Raw genomic sequence first — 18839 nt, 5'->3', positions numbered from 1 at the left:
GAGAAAAATGCATTAATTCGTTGATTCTACCCTAAATGAATGATCTGACTTAAGAAAAGACTTAACGACCTGAAATCAAAAGCTTAAACAAATGAAAATTATCAAAAATTTTACATGTCTTACAACAGCAACGAGGTCCATTATTTTCACCCAACTAGTTATTTCATTCTTAAGATGCATATTTTACATCTAATTGTCAGTTATTCAGCATGGGTATATTACTAAGAACTTTAAATATTCATTTTTTTTTTCCTGCTATTACCTTGACAACATACCTTTTCAGGACTTGGCTACAATTTTCCCTAATTTCTCTGAATTAATTTTTGGTAGTGAAATTTATTTTATAGTATGGTGGTAGAGGAAAAAAAAAAAGGGCTTTGGAGTTAGAGAGACATGGGCTTGAGTCATGGTGCTCTAATTTTGTTTTCTATTTTTTTTATTATATGATGGCATATTAAATGAAATAATGAATATAAAATATTTTACTTAATGCCTGGTAGGTGATCTCTATGTAACAGGTGCTAGCTCTCCCCACTTTTCTTTAGTGGAAAACCACCCTATTTTGATTCAGGACCAAAATAATGATCTATAAATGTTTCCTATCAGTCTTCTTCCATATTCAGTCACATATCAAGACTATTGTTTTAATGCCTTTCTCTTCTCTTTTTCTTGCTACTAACCACAGTGATTAAATTCTGCATACACGAAGCAGCTATTCTTATATTGCCGTGCCTTGTTTCTCTAAAATCCTACTTCTTCCATCTTACTTTTGACTGAGTACTGTGTAATCAATCCAACTTGATCAATTAAAATTGATTTCATCATTTTGTTTCTCTGATCAATAGCCTTTAGCGGCTCCTTAGCTCCTAACACTTGAAAGCCTAATTATACCATCTACTAACAATTCTGACTTAGGTACTGGACCAGTGGTACTTCCAGCTGATCCAAGACCTGCCATGTGGAGCAGTATTTCCAACCCTCATCTCTTTGTCAGAGTTTTGGCCCAGGACGTTTATGCAGACTTTCTTGCAGTACGTGAATAACATTAGAAAATAGGAGGGAAACCATAAGAACAGAGTTCTCTTCTGCACTGAATATTTTATTTCCTACAAATTAGAAAGCTTATTCTGGCTTTCGTCTTTACTCATTCCCAAAATTGACCACTTCACTCTTGTCCCTTCATTTCTATTCATCCAAACTGTAACCAAAATTTCAACCCTTTTCTGGATTCTGAAAGTTCTTTCAGTTTGTACTACTCATATTAGCATATAAAAATGACAATGCTCATTCCAGTTCAATTAAGCACTTCCAATCCATTATTGCCTTTAGTTTACTCAATAACCTATGTTGGATGGTATGGTATAGATAATACCTAGAATCTTGTCTGAGGCTTGGATTAGCAAACTAGTTTAGAGCTCTTTTTCTATCTTTTCCAGACTCTTGCTCTGGGGACACATTCTTCACATTCAATCTCTTAAGGTTTATTTCTCTTTAACTCTAGCTTGTACTTGCTAGACTCCTGAATAAATATATTGGCACTTATTTTATAGGTTGAATATAATTACTATTAAAAAGTAAATAAATAAAAGCTGCAAACATACAACAGTTTAAAATATATATGGTGTGGGTTTTACTTCTAAAATCTGTCCCAGGTGGTAATTAGAAATCCCCCTTGAAAATCTGCTACTACTCGTATTCATTCCTTTAAGAAATAATTTTGGTTACCTATTTTGAGTTATGTTCTAATGTTCATTGGACTCATTAATGAACAAAACAGTCACAAAACCCTGACCTCACAGAGCTTATACAATAGCTGGGGAGCTGGAAAGGCCAACGAGAGCAGACAACAAAACGGCTGGGCTTACCAGTCACTCTGGCAAAGACTTGAGTTTTCATCCTCGCAAAGGCGGCATCATCAGAGGATGCACTCACAGTCCACATTGCTTAAAATGGCGAATTTGTATCTCCAAAGAGCCCTACCAACCTTCACTCAACTACTTCCTTGTACTGGCATGCTGAATACACATTTTCAAACATGGCAGTACTACCTCCTTTACACAAATGAGAAAACAGAGGCAATGGAACTTGCACAGCTTTAAATTGTTACTACCAAGGATACTGGGGCTCAAACTTAGATTTTTCTAACTGTAAATCTTCTTTCCACTTCATGTAACTGTTCACTTTTTACTCACAAATTTAGTTTTATCTTTCTAAGTGTTATTTGTTCTCTTAGGGCAGAGATCAGCATACACAACCGATAATGTGCACTATTGAGCACTTACTGTATTCTCATTCCTCAAGAAGGTGCCTTTGACACAGAGGGATCTTAATAAGGAACGAGGATACAGTTAAGTGGTCAATAACACATTTGATTATTCTTCCTTTGATTTTAATGCAGGAGATCATTTTAGAGCATAGAAGATACGCTTAGGTAGCAGTGGCAAGTTCTTAAAATGCTTTCCGTGTATTAATTCTAAGAGCTACATCTTCAATGACAGATGTTTCCATTTCTCTGCAATTTCTTTTTCCATTAGCCAGCACATCAGTATCTGCACGCAGATGCTCACGGGTACGAAATAGCTACTCGCATGTATAGTTACCAATTCTGAATGCACCAGTGGATGTACTGACTTGAACTTGAAAAAATGACTGTGTTTGGTTTTGCTCAACTGTCATTTTTCTTTTTTTTAAATAATTTTTATTGTGCTTTAAGTGAAAGTTTACAAATCAAGTCAGCCTGTCACATATAAGCTTATATACACCTTACTCCATACTCCCACTTACTCTCCCCCTAATGAGTCAGCCCGCTCCCTCCTTCCAGTCCCTCCTTTCCTGACGGTTTTGCCAGTTTCTAACACTTTATACCCTCCTATCTCCCCTCCAGACAGGAGATGCCATCACAGTCTCAAGTGTCCACCTGATACAAGTAGCTCACTCTTCATCAGCATCTCTCTCCAACCCATTGTCCAGTCCCTTCCATGTCTGATGAGTTGTCTTGGGGAATGGTTCCTGTCCTGGGCCAACAGAAGGTTTGGGGACCATGACCGCCGGGATTCCTCTAGTCTCAGTCAGACCATTAATCTGGTCTTTTTATGAGAATTTGGGGTCTGCATCCCACTGTTCTCCTGCTCCTTCAGGGGTTCTCTGTTGTGCTCCCTGTCAGGGCAGTCATCGGTTGTAGCCGGGCACCATCTAGTTCTTCTGGTCTCAGGATGATGTAGGTCTCTGGTTCATGTGGCCCTTTCTGTCTCTTGGGCTCATAGTTATCGTGTGACCTTGGTATTCTTCATTCTCCTTTGATCCAGGTGGGTAGACACCAATTGATGCATCTTAGAAGGCCGCTTGTTAGCATTTAAGACCCCAGATGCCACACTTCAAAGTGGGATGCAGAATGTTTTCATAACAGAATTATTTTGCCAATCGACTTAGAAGTCCCCTTAAGGCATAGTTCCCAAACCCCCGCCATTGCTCCGCTCACCTTCGAAGCATTCATTTTATCCCGGAAACTTCTTTGATTTTGGTCCAGTCCAGTTGAGCTGACCTTCTGTGTATCGAGTATTGTTCTTCCCTTCACCTAAAGTAGTTCTTATCTACTAACTAATCAGTAAATAACTCTCTCCCACCCTCCCTCCCTCCCCGCCTCATAACCAAAAAAGTATGTGTTCTTCTCAGTTTATGCTATTTCTCAAGAAATAATAGTGGTTTGTCCTTTTGCCTCTGACTAATTTCAGTCAGCATGATGCCTTCCAGGTTCCTCCATGTTATGAAATGTTTCACAGATTTGTCACTGTTCTTTACCGACCTGTAGTATTCCATTGTGTGAATATACCACAATTTATTTACCCATTCATCCGTTGATGGACACCTTGGTTGCTTCCAGCTTCTTGCTATTGTAAACAGAGCTGCAATAAACATGGGTGTGCACATATCTGTTTGTGTGAAGGCTCTTGTTTCTCTAGGGTATATTCCGAGGAATGGGATTTCTGGGTTGTATGGTAGTTCTATTTCTAACTTTTAAAGAAAACGCCAGATAGATTTCCAAAGGGGTTGTACTATTTTACATTCCCACCAGCAGTGTATGAGTTCCAATCTCTCCGCAGCCTCTCCAACATTTATTATTTTGTTTTTCTGCATTAAAGCCAGCCTTGTTGGAGTGAGATGGAATCTCATCGTAGTTTTAATTTGTATTTCTCGAATGGCTAATGATCGAGAGCATTTTCTCATGTATCTGTTAGCTGCCTGAATATCTTCTTTAGTGAAATGTGTGTTCATATCCTTTGCCCACTTTTTGATTGGGTTGTTTGTCTTTTTGTGGTTGAGTTTTAACAGAATCATATAGATTTTAGAGATCAGGCGCTGGTCAGAGATGTCATAGCTGAAAATTTTTTCCCAATCTGTAGGTGGTCTTTTTACTCTTTTGGTGAAGTCTTTAGATGAGCATAGGTGTTTGATTTTTAGGAGCTCCCAGTTATCTGGTTTCTCTTCGGCATTTTTGGTAATGTTTTGTATTCTGTTTATGCCTTGTATTAGGGCTCCTAACGTTGTCCCTATTTTTTCTTCCATGGTCTTTATCGTTTTAGTCTTTATGTTTAGGTCTTTGATCCACTTGGAGTTAGTTTTTGTGCATGGTGTGAGGTATGGGTCCTGTTTCATTTTTTTGAAAATGGATATCCAGTTATGCCAGCACCATTTGTTAAAAAGACTGTCTTTTTCCCAATTAACTGACACTGGGCCTTTGTCAAATATCAGCTGCTCATATGTGGATGGATTTATATCTGGGTTCTCAATTCTGTTCCATTGGTCTATGTGCCTGTTGTACCAGTACTAGGCTGTTTTGACTACTGTGGCTGTATAATAGGTTCTAAAATCAGGTAGTGTAAGGCTTCCCACTTTCTTCTTCTTTTTCAGTAATGCTTTACTTATCCGGGGCTTCTTTCCCTTACATATGAAGTTGGTGAATTGTTTCTCCATCACATTCAAAAATGTCATTGGAATTTAGATCGGAAGTGCGTTGTATGTATAGATGGCTTTTGGTGGAATAGACATTTTTCTGTGTTAAGTCTTCCTATCCACGAGGAAGGTATGTTTTTCCACTTATGTAGGTCCTTTTTAGTTTCTTGCACTAGTACTTTTTACTTTTCTTTGTATAGGTCTTTTACATCTTTGGTAAGATTTATTCCTAAGTATTTTATCTTCTTGGGGGCTACTGTGAATGGTATTGATTTGGTGATTTCCTCTTCCGTGTTCTTTTTGTTGATGTAGAGGAATCCAAGAGACTTTTGTATGTTTATCTTATAACCTGAGACTCTGCCAAACTCTTCTACTAGTTTCAGTAGTTTTCTGGAGGATTCCTTAGGGTTTTCTGTGTATAAGATCATGTCATCTGCAAATAGAGATAATTTGACTTCCTCCTTGCCAATCCAGATGCCCTTTATTTCTTTGTCTAGCCTAATTGCTCTGGCTAGCACCTCTAGCACAATGTTGAATAAGAGCGGTGATAACGGGCATTCTTGTCTGGTTCCCGTTCTCAAGGGAAATGCTTTCAGGCTCTCTCCATTTAGAGTGATGTTGGCTGTTGGGCTTTGTATAGATGCCCTTTATTATGTTGAGGAATTTTCCTTCAATTCCTATTTCGCTGAGAGTTTTTATCATGAATGGGTGTTGGACTTTGTCAAATGCCTTTTCTGCATCAATTGATAAGATCATGTGGTTTTTGTCTTTTGTTTTATTTATATGGTGGATTATATTAATGGTTTTTCTAATATTAAACCAGGCTTGCATACCTGGTATAAATCCCACTTGGTTGTGGTGGATTATTTTTTTGATATGTTGTTGAATTCTATTGGCTAGAATTTTGTTGAGGATTTTTGCATCTATGTTCATGAGGGATATAGGTCTGTAATTTTCTTTTTTTATGGTGTCTTTATCTGGTTTTGGTATCAGGGATATGGTGGCTTCATAGAATGAGTTAGATAGTATTCCATCATTTTCTATGCTTTGAAATAGCTTTAGTAGTAGTGGTGTTAACTCTTCTCTGAAAGTTTGGTAGAACTCTGCAGTGAAGCTGTCCAGGCCAGGGCTTTTTTTTGTTGGGAGTTTGATTACCTTTTCAATCTTTTTTTTTGGTTGTTATGAGTCTGTTTAGTTGTTTTACTTCCGATTGTGTTAGTTTAGGTAGGTAGTGTTTTTCTAGGGATTCATCCATTACATTTCTTCTAGGTTTGCAAATTTGTTAGAGTACAATTTTTCGTAATAATCTGATATGATTCTTTTAATTTCAGTTGGGTCTGTTGTGATGTGGCCCATCTCGTTTCCTATTCGGGTTATTTGTTTCCTTTCCTGTATTTCTTTAGTCAGTCTGGCCAATGGTTTATCAATTTTGTTAATTTTTTCAAAGAACCAGCTTTTGGCTTTGTTAATTCTTTCAATTGTTTTTCTGTTCTTCTTTTAATTCATTTAGTTCAGCTCTAATTTTTATTATTTGTTTTCTTCTGGTGCCTGATGGATTCTTTTGTTGCTCACTTTCTAATTGTTCAAGTTGTAGGAACAGTTCTCTGATTTTGGCTCTTTCTTCTTTTTGTATGTGTGCATTTATCGATATAAATTGACCTCTGAGCACTGCTTTTGCTGTGTCCCAGAGGTTTTGATAGGAAGTGTTTTCATTCTTGTTGCATTGTATGAATTTCCTTATTCCCTCCTTAATGTCTTCTGTAACCGTGTCTTTTTTCAGGAGGGTATTGTTCAGTTTCCAAGTATTTGATTTCTTTTCCCTAATTTTTCTGTTATTGATTTCCACTTTTATGGCCTTGTGGTATGAGAAGATGCTTTGTAATATTTCGATGTTTTGGACTCTGCAAAGGTCAGTTTTATGACCTAATATGTGGTCTATTCTAGAGAATGTTCCGTGTTCGCTAGAAAAAAAGTATACTTTGCAGCTCTTGGGTGGAATGTTCTGTATAAGTCAATGAGGTCAAGTTGGTTGATTGCAGCAATTACGTCTTCCGTGTCTCTATCGAGCTTCTTACTGGAAGTCCTGTTCTTCTCTGAAAGTGGTGTGTTGAAGTCTCCTACTATAATTGTGGAGGTGTCTATCTCACTTTTCAGTTCTGTTAAAGTTTATGTATCTTGCAGCCCTGTCATTGGGTGCATAAATATTTAATATGGTTATATCTTCCTGGTCTATTATCCCTTTAATCATTATATGGTGTCCTTCTTTATCCTTTCTGGTGGATTTAACTTTAAAGTCTATTTTGTCAGAAATTAATATTGCTACTCCTGCTCTTTTTTGATTGTCGTTTGCTTGATACATTTTTTCCATCCTTTGAGTTTTAGTTTGTTTGTGTCTCTAAGTCTAAGGTATGTCTCTTCCAGGCAGCATATAGACAGATCGTGTTTCTTTATCCAGTCTGAGACTCTCTGTCTCTTTATTGGTGCATTTAGTCCATTTACATTCAGCGTAACTATAGATAAGTATGTGTTTAGTGCTGTCATTTTGATGCCTTTTTGTGTTGTTTGACAATTTCATTTTTCCACTTACTTTTTTGTGCTGAGAAGTTTTTCTTTGTAAATTGTGTGTTACTGATTTTCATAGTATTTGACTTTATGTTTGCTAAGTCGTTATGTTTTTCTTGGTTTATATTTTGAGTTATGGAGTTGTTATACCTCTTTGCGGTTACCTTAATAATTACCCCTATTTTTCTAAGTAAAAACCTAACTTGTATTGTCCTATATCGCCTTGTTTCCCTCTCCATATGGCAGTTCTATGCCACGCGTATTTAGTCCCTCTTTCTGTTTATGTGATCTTTTACATATTGACTTCAATGATTCCCTGTTTTGAGCATTTTTTTCTTTTTACAACTAATCTTAATTTGTTTTTGTGATTTCCCTATTTGAGTTGATATCAGGATGTTCTGTTCTGTGACCTTGTGTTGTGCTGGTATCTGTTATTATTGGTTTTCTGACCAAATAATTTCCTTTAGTATTTCTTGTAGCTTTGGTTTGGTTTTTGCAAATTCTCTAAGCTTGTGTTTATCTGTAAAAGTTTTAATTTCACCTTCATATTTTAGAGAGAGTTTTGCTGGATATAGGATCCTTGGCTGGCAGTTTTTCTCCTTCAGTGCCCTATATATGTCATCCCATTGCCTTCTTGACTGCATGGTTTCTGCTGAGTAGTCTGAACTTATTCTTATTGATTCTCCTTTGTAGGAGACCTTTCTTTTATCCCTGGCTGCTTTTAAAATTTTCTCTTTATCTTTGGTTTTGGCAAGTTTGATGATAACATGTCTTGGTGATTTTCTTTTTGGATCAATCTTATATGGGATTCGATGAGCATGTTGGATAGATATCCTTTCATCTTTCATGATGTCAGGGAAGTTTTCTGCCAATAGATCTTCAACTCTTCCCTCTGTATTTTCTATTATCCCTCCCTGTTCTGGGACTCCAATCACACGCAAGTTATTCTTCTTTATAGAGTCCCACATGAGTCTTAGGGTTTCTTCATTTTTTTAATTCTTTTATCTGATTTTTTTCCAGCTGTATTCGTTTCAATTCCCTTGTCCTCCAGGTCCCCCACACTGCATTCCAATTGCTGCAGTCTGATCCTCTGACTTCCTATTGCATTGTCTAATTCTGTAATTTTACTGTTTATCTTTTGGATTTCTGAATGCTGTCTCTCTTTGGATTCTTGCAGCTTATTAATTTTTCCACTATGTTCTTGGATAATCTTTTTGATTTCTTCCACTGTTTTATCAGTGTGTTCCTTGGCTTTTTCTGTAGATTGCCTTATTTCATTTATGAGGTCGTCCCTGATGTCTTGAAGCATTCTGTAAATTAGTTTTTATATTCTGCATCTGGCAGTTCCAGGATTGTATCTTCATTTGGGAAAGATTTTGATTCTTTAGTTTGGGGAGTTGTGGAAGCAATCATGGTCTGCTTCTTTATGTGGTTTGATATCAACTGCTGTCTCCAAGCCATCTATAAGATATTGTAATGATTTATTTTGTATTTGCTCACTGAGCCTTATCTTGTTTTGTTTTTGTTCAATATACGTAGATGGGCTACTAGATTGCGCTGTCTTGATTGTTGTGGCCCTTGAATCACTTATGTCCTATTACCAGCTGGTTTGGGCTGTTGTTACCAGATATATAAGCCTAAGAGTCCGTTCACTATTCTTGAGTAGAATCTGATTTTGGGTCATCAAGTGTGTGGTGTAAGCTGTTACCTATCCACCTAGAGGAGTAGTGGTGATAGTTGTGTGTACCAGATTCTAGTAGCAGCAGGGGTTCACACTCCAGGGGGGGCAGGATGCTGACAGGTTTCCCCCAAGTGCCAGTGAGGTAGGTGTGTCTCTTTTCCTAAAGCACTTTGGTGGGTGGGCTCTGCAGCTGTACTTTAGGCACCCAATGCAAGTACCTCTACAGATTGGTAGGTGTCAGTGAGGGCTCTGTTGAATACGCAGAGATATCAGACCTGGGAAACTTGTCTTTCCAGTAATCTGCTAAAACAATTACAGTCAGATCCCTATCAGAATTGCCTTTGCATTATAATAGCCACCTTGTTCCCTGTAGGGATGAAAGCCCAAGACAGTGGATCTCATACGCTTGGCTGGAGCTGGTTCTGTATTTTTAGTCCAATTAGGGAAGGATTTTTGGTCCCTGGGTTTTTTGTAGCCACTTCTCTCAGGCCAGGAGAATGGGTTAGGGAAAGATGAAAAAAAAAAAAAACACAGAGCACTTCACTCTCTGGCTCAGGAAATTCCAATGTTAATGAAGCCGCCTGGGAAGGGGAGGGGAGGGTTCAGATAAATAGGAGAGAGTAGCACCCCGGAATATAGACAAAGTTACTTATCTTGCTTGGGATGACTGTTTTATCTGAGATTCCTGAGGGGTGTGTGGCCTGTGTGTGTTGGCTGGGTTGAGATTGCCCCTGAGTTGCCTCTGAGTGTCAGGCCTGCATCCTGTGCTTGTGCTGTCTCAGAAGCCTTGGTCAGTTTCTCTACTCCCAGTCCAAGGCCCAGAGCCAAGGTTCCCAGGCTGGGACGCTGCACTCCAGGCTCCAAAATCAGTCGCTACCTCCTGGTGATTTCTCTTCTTGTCAGCCACCTCTCTGCGCTGCCTGCGTGCACTGGCTGGGCTGCCCCCAGGGTCACTTCTGGGGGCTAGGGCTGTGACCCTTCATTGCCCCGTCTCAGGATGCCGTGCTCAGCTCCCCTGCACCCAGTCCAAAGCCCGGCGTCAAGGTTTTCTGACTGGGATGCTGGCTCCAGGATCCGAAAGCAATCATTGCTTCCCCGAGGTTGTTCGTTCTCACTCTCTGTCACTCAGGTCAACTCTTTAGATCTGTGTTTGATGGTCAGGGTTTGTAGATTGTCATGTATGTGGTTGATTCACATGTTTTTCCGAGTCTTTGTTGCAAGAGGGATCCGAGGTAGCTTCTACCCAGTCAGCCATCTTGGCCCTGCCCATTTTTCCTTTTTTTAAAAACTTGATCTTTCTACTGTGAACTAAGTAGATGAGATTGCTTTGAATATCTACTTAGATTGGCCTGTACCTGCGTGTTATTTGATTAAGTGGGGTCTAGACTTCCTGGAGATTCTTGGACATGTATACACTGCATCTCACGGATACTTTTCTCTTTTTAGAAAGAGAAGATTTAGAACCCCAAATAATATTTATATACATTTCTAACCTCAGGGCAGAGAAAGTGATTGTAGAGTGATAGAAGCAGAATAGGGAAAAATTTCCTTTTTCAGGGTCTCCTACCTCAATCAAGGGGTTCATAGAAAAAAAAAACAAGCTTTTTTAAACATTTTATGTTTGTGTAAAACCTAATTTTCAATATAAATTGTAACCTTGCACACAAAATATTTTAAAATTTTTAATAATTAGAAAAAATACAGTTATAAAATAATAAACAGAAAATATGGAGAAAATTGAGTTTAAGGCTTTCAGTTTTAGAAAAGAAGTACTTATATACCCAAGTATTCAATTAATGTATAATTTGTAATGCTATAAAATGTTTCATATGATAGCTTATTTCTTCAAAGTTGGTTACTAGAAGCAGTTGCCAGAGTAATCACAAAACAACTAAAACTTGTGAATTTATACAGAATGAAACATATTTTCTACAATCAGTTTTGATAATGACTTGGTATTTTTGGTCCAGTTTACTTGTAAGGGTGGATTTATTTAAAGCGTGTTTTTGTGCCAGGGCATTTTTCACCTTTCAGGGAAGAAAATAAGTAGTTTAGTCCATGCCTTGTCAATTTTTCAATGAGCTAATTAATTCTGCAACAGTAATTATTGCAAATTCATTAACTGTCAATGGCCAGTGCTGTAGCCTTTATGCTCTCAGCCAATACTGAGTTCTATTTTTTTTTTTTTTAAGCTTAACACAAACCAATATCCTGTCTAGTTGACAATGGAAATTCCTAGAGCAAAGTTTGATGGAAAATTCTGAGCAAGAAATTCGCCTATAGCAGCATGACTGCTTTAAATAGAGCCAAGGGGAAAGACTTGCCTTTGTTCCTCAGAAGCACTAACTTTAAAAATATAAATTCAAATTATGGAAATATTGCCTCTGTTTTAAAATGTTCAATCGATGAAATTTTTCATCTATAATATTTTATCTTATTTTTTTAGTTTCTTCCAACCCTTGAAAGGTATAGACTGATAAATGATTGTTCTATTATTGGCTTTGTTTCTTGTTTTCTTTTAGTATAAAAAGCATTTTACAGATAAAATGTGCAAAAAGAGATGAACCAAAGCAAGACTACAAAGGTATTTTTATTTTTTTACAGCTATTTCTGTAGTTTTTTTTTTTTAAGTAATTGGAACACTTTCCTACTAACAAAATGAAGATAAGCATGAAAGGATTTTGTCTGTGTGAGAGAGAGATTGAGAGAAATGATTTTTGTATTTAATCTATAGGTACATGTGATCTTGGATAAAAATTAAAAAGCAAATATGGAGTCATTCTGGTTTTTGAAACTACTCATTCACTGTAAATGAAACTCCTGTTGAAATTATCACTGAATTTTTCTTTGATGTCTGTAATGTAAAATACATTCTGAGTCTTAGCTGCCCTGTCTCTTTATATATCCTTAAATAGAAAGTGTTACGGCAAATCTTGGATTCAAGCCACCTGCTGCAAGGCCAATACCGAGACAGGAGGAGGTAAGCAGCAAGAGGGCTTTATTGAACACCAGTATTCAAGAGACGGAGGGGGTTAAATTTGTCCAAAATTCTGTCTAATTTTAAAGAGCTAGTGGAGGGTTTTATAGGGGGAAGGTTGAGGTTACCTAATGTTTTTAAGCACGTAGGCCACAGATAGTCTTAAACATCACAGAACAACTACAAGAAACTCTTTATTAAACTAAAGATATGCATGTCAGACATCTGGACTCTAATCAGTATGCTTGTACCAGGTTGAAAAAAACTCACATAAGAATCTTCCAGCTAGTGGAACTGTTCTGCCAGGTCCACTCTGGCTGAGATAGGGAGCAAGTAGGAAAGTTGCAGATTAAAAATGTCAGGCAGCTTTTCTAGTTGCCGTCTTGCAGGCTGAAGGCCAATTTCTCAAGAGAACAAAGAAGAGAAGAGAGATCAAGACCACGGGAGCTGAGAGAGCTCCACACCCCTTTGGAAGAGACTGGTACAGCTGGTGCAGTAAAAAAAAGTTTAGAGATTACTTAGAGCCTCATTATGGTGTTGGTTATCTCAAGCTCTCAAACACCCACTGTGAATAAGAGAAAACATGTTGTAAGGTATTAAGGTGTTACGTTAAGAGTGGAACAGGCCAGTCAGCCATATCTTGAACAGAACTTGTGCCATTTTTCAAAGACTAGAGATTAATCACAGTTTATACAGCTATATTAAAACAAACTAGAAAATATATTCTCACTATTTTAATATTAAAACACTAGAGAAAATATATTTTATCTACTTCAAAAGGTTGAGTTTTTTTTTTTTTTTTACTGTGATAAAATATAGGCAACAGAACATTTGCCATTTCAACCATTTCTGCGTGTACAATTCTTATGGCATTAATCAAATTTCCATGTTTTCAGCCATTGCCACTTTTTCCAAAGTTTTTCATCACCCCCAACTGAAATTAAGTGCCCCTTAAACACAGTCTGTTTTGACTCATAGCCACCCCATGTGACAGAGTACAACTGCCCCATACGGTTTTCTAGACTGTAATTTTTATGGGAGTAGGTTGCCAGGTCCTTTCTCTTGCGGAGCCAATGGGTGGGTTTGAACCGCCAACCATTCAGTTGGCAGCCGAGCACTGAACCCTTATGCCACCATTAATAAACTTTGGTTTCTGATTTGTCTATTCCAAATATTTCATGTAAGTGTGATCATACAGTATTTTTCCTTTTGCGTCTGGCTTATTTTCACTCAAAATGTTAAGGTTCATCCATAGTATAAGGACTTCAATTATTTTTATAGCTGAATAATAATATTTTTTTCATTCTTATAGCACCACTGAGGGCGTTCCATTATTTACGCTTTCTTTATGAAGAAGCTGGGCTCAGGTGGGTTGGTGGTCGGAATTACACCAGGCGGGCTAGACTTGAAAGCCCCGGCCCAAGTCACCCATTCTGGACAGAGCTAGAGGCACTGGGTAGGTGTGGTGGGGTGGAGAGGCTCACCGAGAGAGACAGGAAGAATGGCTTCTTCCGTGTGCGGTTAGAGCGGCAGGCTGTTTGCACATCATTTGCTTGTGGGGGCAGGACGCAATGCTGGGACCTTGTTCACCTTCTTAGCTCGGTGAGTGTGCCCTCTGCGGTGGAGCCACCACAGCTGAGTCTGTGGCCCACGGGTTAGCTGAATTATTAAGTTGTGCCTCTTCAGGTGTGTGGGAGTGGGGGGGTGGGTAGAGGAAGGGGGTTTCTACAGCTGCCGGGTTGGCTCTAGACCCACCGACCTGAGGAGACGCGAGTGGGTCTCAAAGTGTTTGGGAACAGAAGATAAGCGAAATGGCCCTCTGGAGGGACATCGGACAAGAGTCATTCCTTTGAACGAGCACCACTGACCACTGAATCGCCTTTCGCGTTTCCCCTTAACTCACACGATTCTCTGCAACTTCTGTTGGCGTCTCTTAAGCCCGCCGCCATCTTGGCTCCCTGTCTTTGCTCTCATCCCCCCATGGTTGTTAAACTGACACAGGGGAGAGTAATCATGTCACCCAACAACCTCTTTGCAGTCGCCCCCTCCCCAGCGCGCACAGACTGACTCAAGCACACACGGACCTCAGCCACAAGAGGCGTTTTCACCGCGCTAGCTTCAGGCCCACACACGGGAGGAGGCCTGGCCCTCAGCGCTGCCCCACTAGTGGCCGAGGAGGCGGGGAGGCTGTGCGGGCAGACGCCTGGAGAAGGAGAAGGCAGCAGCTGCCTTGAGCAGAGACTCAGTGAGAACGGGATCCCTTTGCAAGCCGAAAGCCACTTGAGAGGCTCAGTGTCTGGTACAGACAGCAGGGGAGGCTTTCCAATCATCGTGCAGAATGTGTGTGTATGTGGGGGAAGGGGTAACTGGCGAATGTTAGCAGCTTTGGAGCACGGTAAAAATGTTCCATCAGCCCTGACCTCAAAATCTGTACCTCCTCCCCTCCTCCCTGCACAAAAGGTACCTTTTTTTTTTTTTTGAAGGCACTCTAACAAGACTAAGACAAGTGTATTACTGTGAGAACTTGTCTGCAGACATCCACTGATCGCAGAGACATGTTTAAACACATTTCTTTTGTAATAAACCCGTGCATATATGAACTGGAATCGTAGTAGCAATAATTTTTGACTCACCCTGGTTTATAGGGTCGCTATAAGTTGGAACAGACTCCATGGCACCTAACAAACAACAACAGCACTTAGGCAGATGGCCAACATGGATTTCCTGTATTTTGCTGCACCAGAGTGTATTAGAAAACAAACCTTAGGGGGAAGCTGAGTCGCTTGATACTGGGCGACTTCTGCTGTGGCCCCCATCTGTTCTGAGCTTGCCCAGCCCCTAGGTGCTGGCATCAGTGAGCCCTTTTCTATCCAGGAGAAGGGCGGCTGTGCTCCTTTATGCATTTCATTTTTGGTGACCTCCAATTTTCGTAGTTTCATACTTCATACATTTCATGTTCTGATTATTAATGAATGTTTGCAGCTGTATCTTATTTTGAGTCAAGCCATATCAGCAAATAAAGGTCCTGAAAGCTTGACTCCATCCACGTTGTTAAGGGTGACTTTATTAAGGTTGACTCTACTCTGAGGAGGCAGCTCTTCCTCAGTTGTATTTTGAGTTACTTCCAATGTGAAGGACTCATCTTCCAGCACTATATCAGACAGCGTTCCATTGCTATTCATAAGATTTTCACTGTCCAATATTTTTTAGAAGTAGATTGCCTGGTCCTTCTTCCTAGCCTGTCTTAGTCTGGAAGCTCTGCTGAAAACTGTCCAACATGAGAGATGTTGCTGGTATTTGAAATACTAGTGTCATAGCTCACAGCATCACAGCAACACGCAGGCCACCAGAGTATGACAAACTGACAGACCAGTGGTGGATGGAGAAATTGTCTTTGCTTTTAGATACTGTATCACAGTTCGTATTCAAACTTAATTATCTGGTTTCAAAATCAACACTCATAATAGCCCTGTATAGTGGATGTATTTGTGGAAAATCTTACTTACTGTGTGAATTATAAATGGTAATTACTGATCCACAAAAACATACTGCATTCTTTAAAAGATTAAGGTTTACTCTTTGCTTATAGAAAGCGTAACGAAAATAATACTATGCCATCCCAGTTGCTACCTATGTTCTTTTATATAGTTAGCATTTCCTTTATCCCGATCTTTTTTTTTTTTTCAAAACCACTGTTTGTAGTAGTGCTCCATAGGAAAAGGTAAGGAAGAAGAACAGATACGTAGTTACAGAAACATGGCAGACATATTTGACTAAAGTCCCTTTGTTGCAAGTTTCTATAAATGTTGGGTAACACATAATAAATGGTCTCTTTAAATGCAGAGCTGAGTTTGTAAGAAAGAAAGGGAAATGAACAAAGTATTTGATGAAGAAATGCAATAAAGCACAAAGTGCTGCTATATTAAGAGGTTTTCTAATAGTATTTTGTAGAGTTCAACAGTATACACTAACTTCAAAATACTGGTTGCCTCAAGGGAGGATGTAAGGAAAATGAAATAGGTCAGTGGGAATGTATATGTATATATATATATCACTATCTCTCTTTGGAACTAAGAAAAACAGCTTAATGTTCATTTAATTTTGGTTTGTTATGTTATTTTCGGTATGCTTGAAATCGTGCCTTTTTTAAAAAATAACTAGAGAGGCAATAGACCAGTGAATATTTGAGAATGCAAATTTTTATTCAGAGAAGTTAACTTCATTTTATGAATTGAGCTTTAAATGTGACTGAACTTTCTGACCTCATAGGTAAACAAAACAAAGAACACATGATTTATTACAGAGTTCTCATTATTGAGAAGGAAGCATGACAGTTTTTAAAGGGAGTAACATTCATCCAACATTAAATTCTATCAGTGCAAAAAATACACATTCTAGCTGAAGGCCAAATGGCTGAATATTAAAACTCATATTCCATCTAAGTCAAAACTGAAGACAAAAAAGCATCGTCACAGAATGAACTTTTTGAAGTAAGGAAATTTTTTCTCAATTAAATATGTTTTATAATGGGTGTTGTACATCTTTCTGGAATTTTTTCTTCCTTGTGATATTTTGAAGTGAGAAAATTGATATTCTACCTTTCATTAATGCCTACAAGAAGTAAATAATTCATAAACAACTTTTATAAAAATGACTCATGACCTAAATTGAATTAAATAACAAAAAATTAATTACACATTTGAAAGGTTATTTTATTTAATGTTATGAATGCAGTCACTCCAAGTAATTATATTAAAGTTGGAATCATGATTTGATATAATATCTATTATTTTCTATTGCCATCTAGTCAATTCCAACTCATAATACACCTGTGATATGCAGATGACACAACCTTGCTTGTTGAAAGTGAAGAGGACTTGAAGCCTTTACTGATAAGATTGAGAGCTACAGCCTTCAGTGTGGATTACATCTCAACATAAAGAAAACAAAAATCTTCACAACTAGACCAATAAGCAACATCATAATAAACTTAGAAAATATTGAAGTTGTCAAGGATTTCATTTTACTTGACTATACAATCAACACCCATGGAAGCAGCAGTCAAGAAATCAAATTATGTATTCCCTTGGGCAAAGCTGCTGCAAAAGACCTTTTTAAAGTGTTAAAAAGCAAAGATGTCACTTTGAGGACTAAGGTATGCCTGATGCAAACCGTGGTATTTTCAATAGCCTCATATGCAGAGGAAAGCTGGACAATGAATAAGGAAGACCAAAGAAGAATTGATGCCTTTGAATTATGGTATTGGCGAAAAATACTGAATATATACCATGGACTGTCAGAAGAATGAATAAATCTGTCTTGGAAAAATACAGCCAGAATTCTCCTTAGAAGTGAGGATGTGTAAACTTTGTCTCGATTACTTCGGACAAGTTATCAGGAGTGACCTGTCCCTGGGGAAGGACAACGTGCTTGATAAAACAGTGAGTCAGTGAAAAAGAGGAACAGCCTCAATGTGATAGGTTGACACAGTGGCTGCAACAATGGGCTCAAACATAGCAATGATCGTGAGGAAGCTGCATGACTAGGTAGTGTTTTGTTCTGTTGTACATAAGGACACTGAGTTGGACAGACTTGCTGGCACCTAACAATGACTATTATTTTAGCTTGTTTTGTTACTTATACTTTAATATACTTTCATTGTTAATTTCCTTAATAGTATTAACACACACTATAATTATTTTACTTGTTGATTATATTCTGTGACTCTCCCCTCCCACCTAAATGTATGTTCTAGATGAGCCAGAACTATGTTTTTATTATTGAGGTTGTCAAGGATTTCATTTTACTTAAATAAAAAATCAACACCTGTGGATCCAAGTAAACTGAAATCCTTGACAACTTCAGTGTTTTCTCCATTGATCTTGATGTTGCTTATTGGTCCAAATATAAGAATTTTTGTTTTCTTTTTGTTGAGGTGTAATCCATACGGAAGGCTGTAGTCTTTGATCTTAATCAGTGAGTGCTTCAAGTCCTCTTCACTTTGAACAAGCAAGGTTGTGTCACCTGCATATTGCAGGTTGTTAATGAGTCTTCCTTCAATCCTGATAATTCATTCTTCTTCCTGTAGTCCAGCTTCTTAGATTATTTGCTTAGCATACAGACTGAATAAGTATGGTGAAAAGATAACAGCCCTAATGCACACCATTCCTGATTTTAAACCATGCAACATCCCCTTGTTCTGTTTGAATGACTGCATTTTGGTTTATGTACAGGTTCCCCATGGACACAATTAAGGGTCTTGGAATTCCCATTTTTTGCAATGTTATCCATAATTTGCTCTGATCTACCCAGTCAAATGCCTTAGAAACAGTCAATTAAAAAAAAAAAACAAAAAAACTAGTAAACATCTTGCTGGTATTCTCTGCTTTCACCTAAGATCCATCTGATATCCTCAGTGATACTCCTAATTCCATGTCCTCTTCTGTGTCCTGCCTGAATTTCTGGTAGTTCCAGTTCTCGATGCACTGCTGCAGCCATTTTTGAAGTATCTTCAGCAATATTTTTCTTGTGTGTGATGTTAATGATATTTTTGATAATTTTCACACTCTGTTGGATCACCTTTCTTTGGATTGGCACAAAAATATATCTCTTTCAATTGGATGACAAGGTAGCTGTCTTCTAAATTTTTTCGGCATAGAGGAGTGAACA

The sequence above is a fragment of the Elephas maximus genome, chromosome 7 (genome assembly GCF_024166365.1).
Source record: "Elephas maximus indicus isolate mEleMax1 chromosome 7, mEleMax1 primary haplotype, whole genome shotgun sequence".
NCBI lineage: Eukaryota > Metazoa > Chordata > Mammalia > Proboscidea > Elephantidae > Elephas > Elephas maximus.
Note: the sequence above shows the minus strand (reverse complement) of the source record.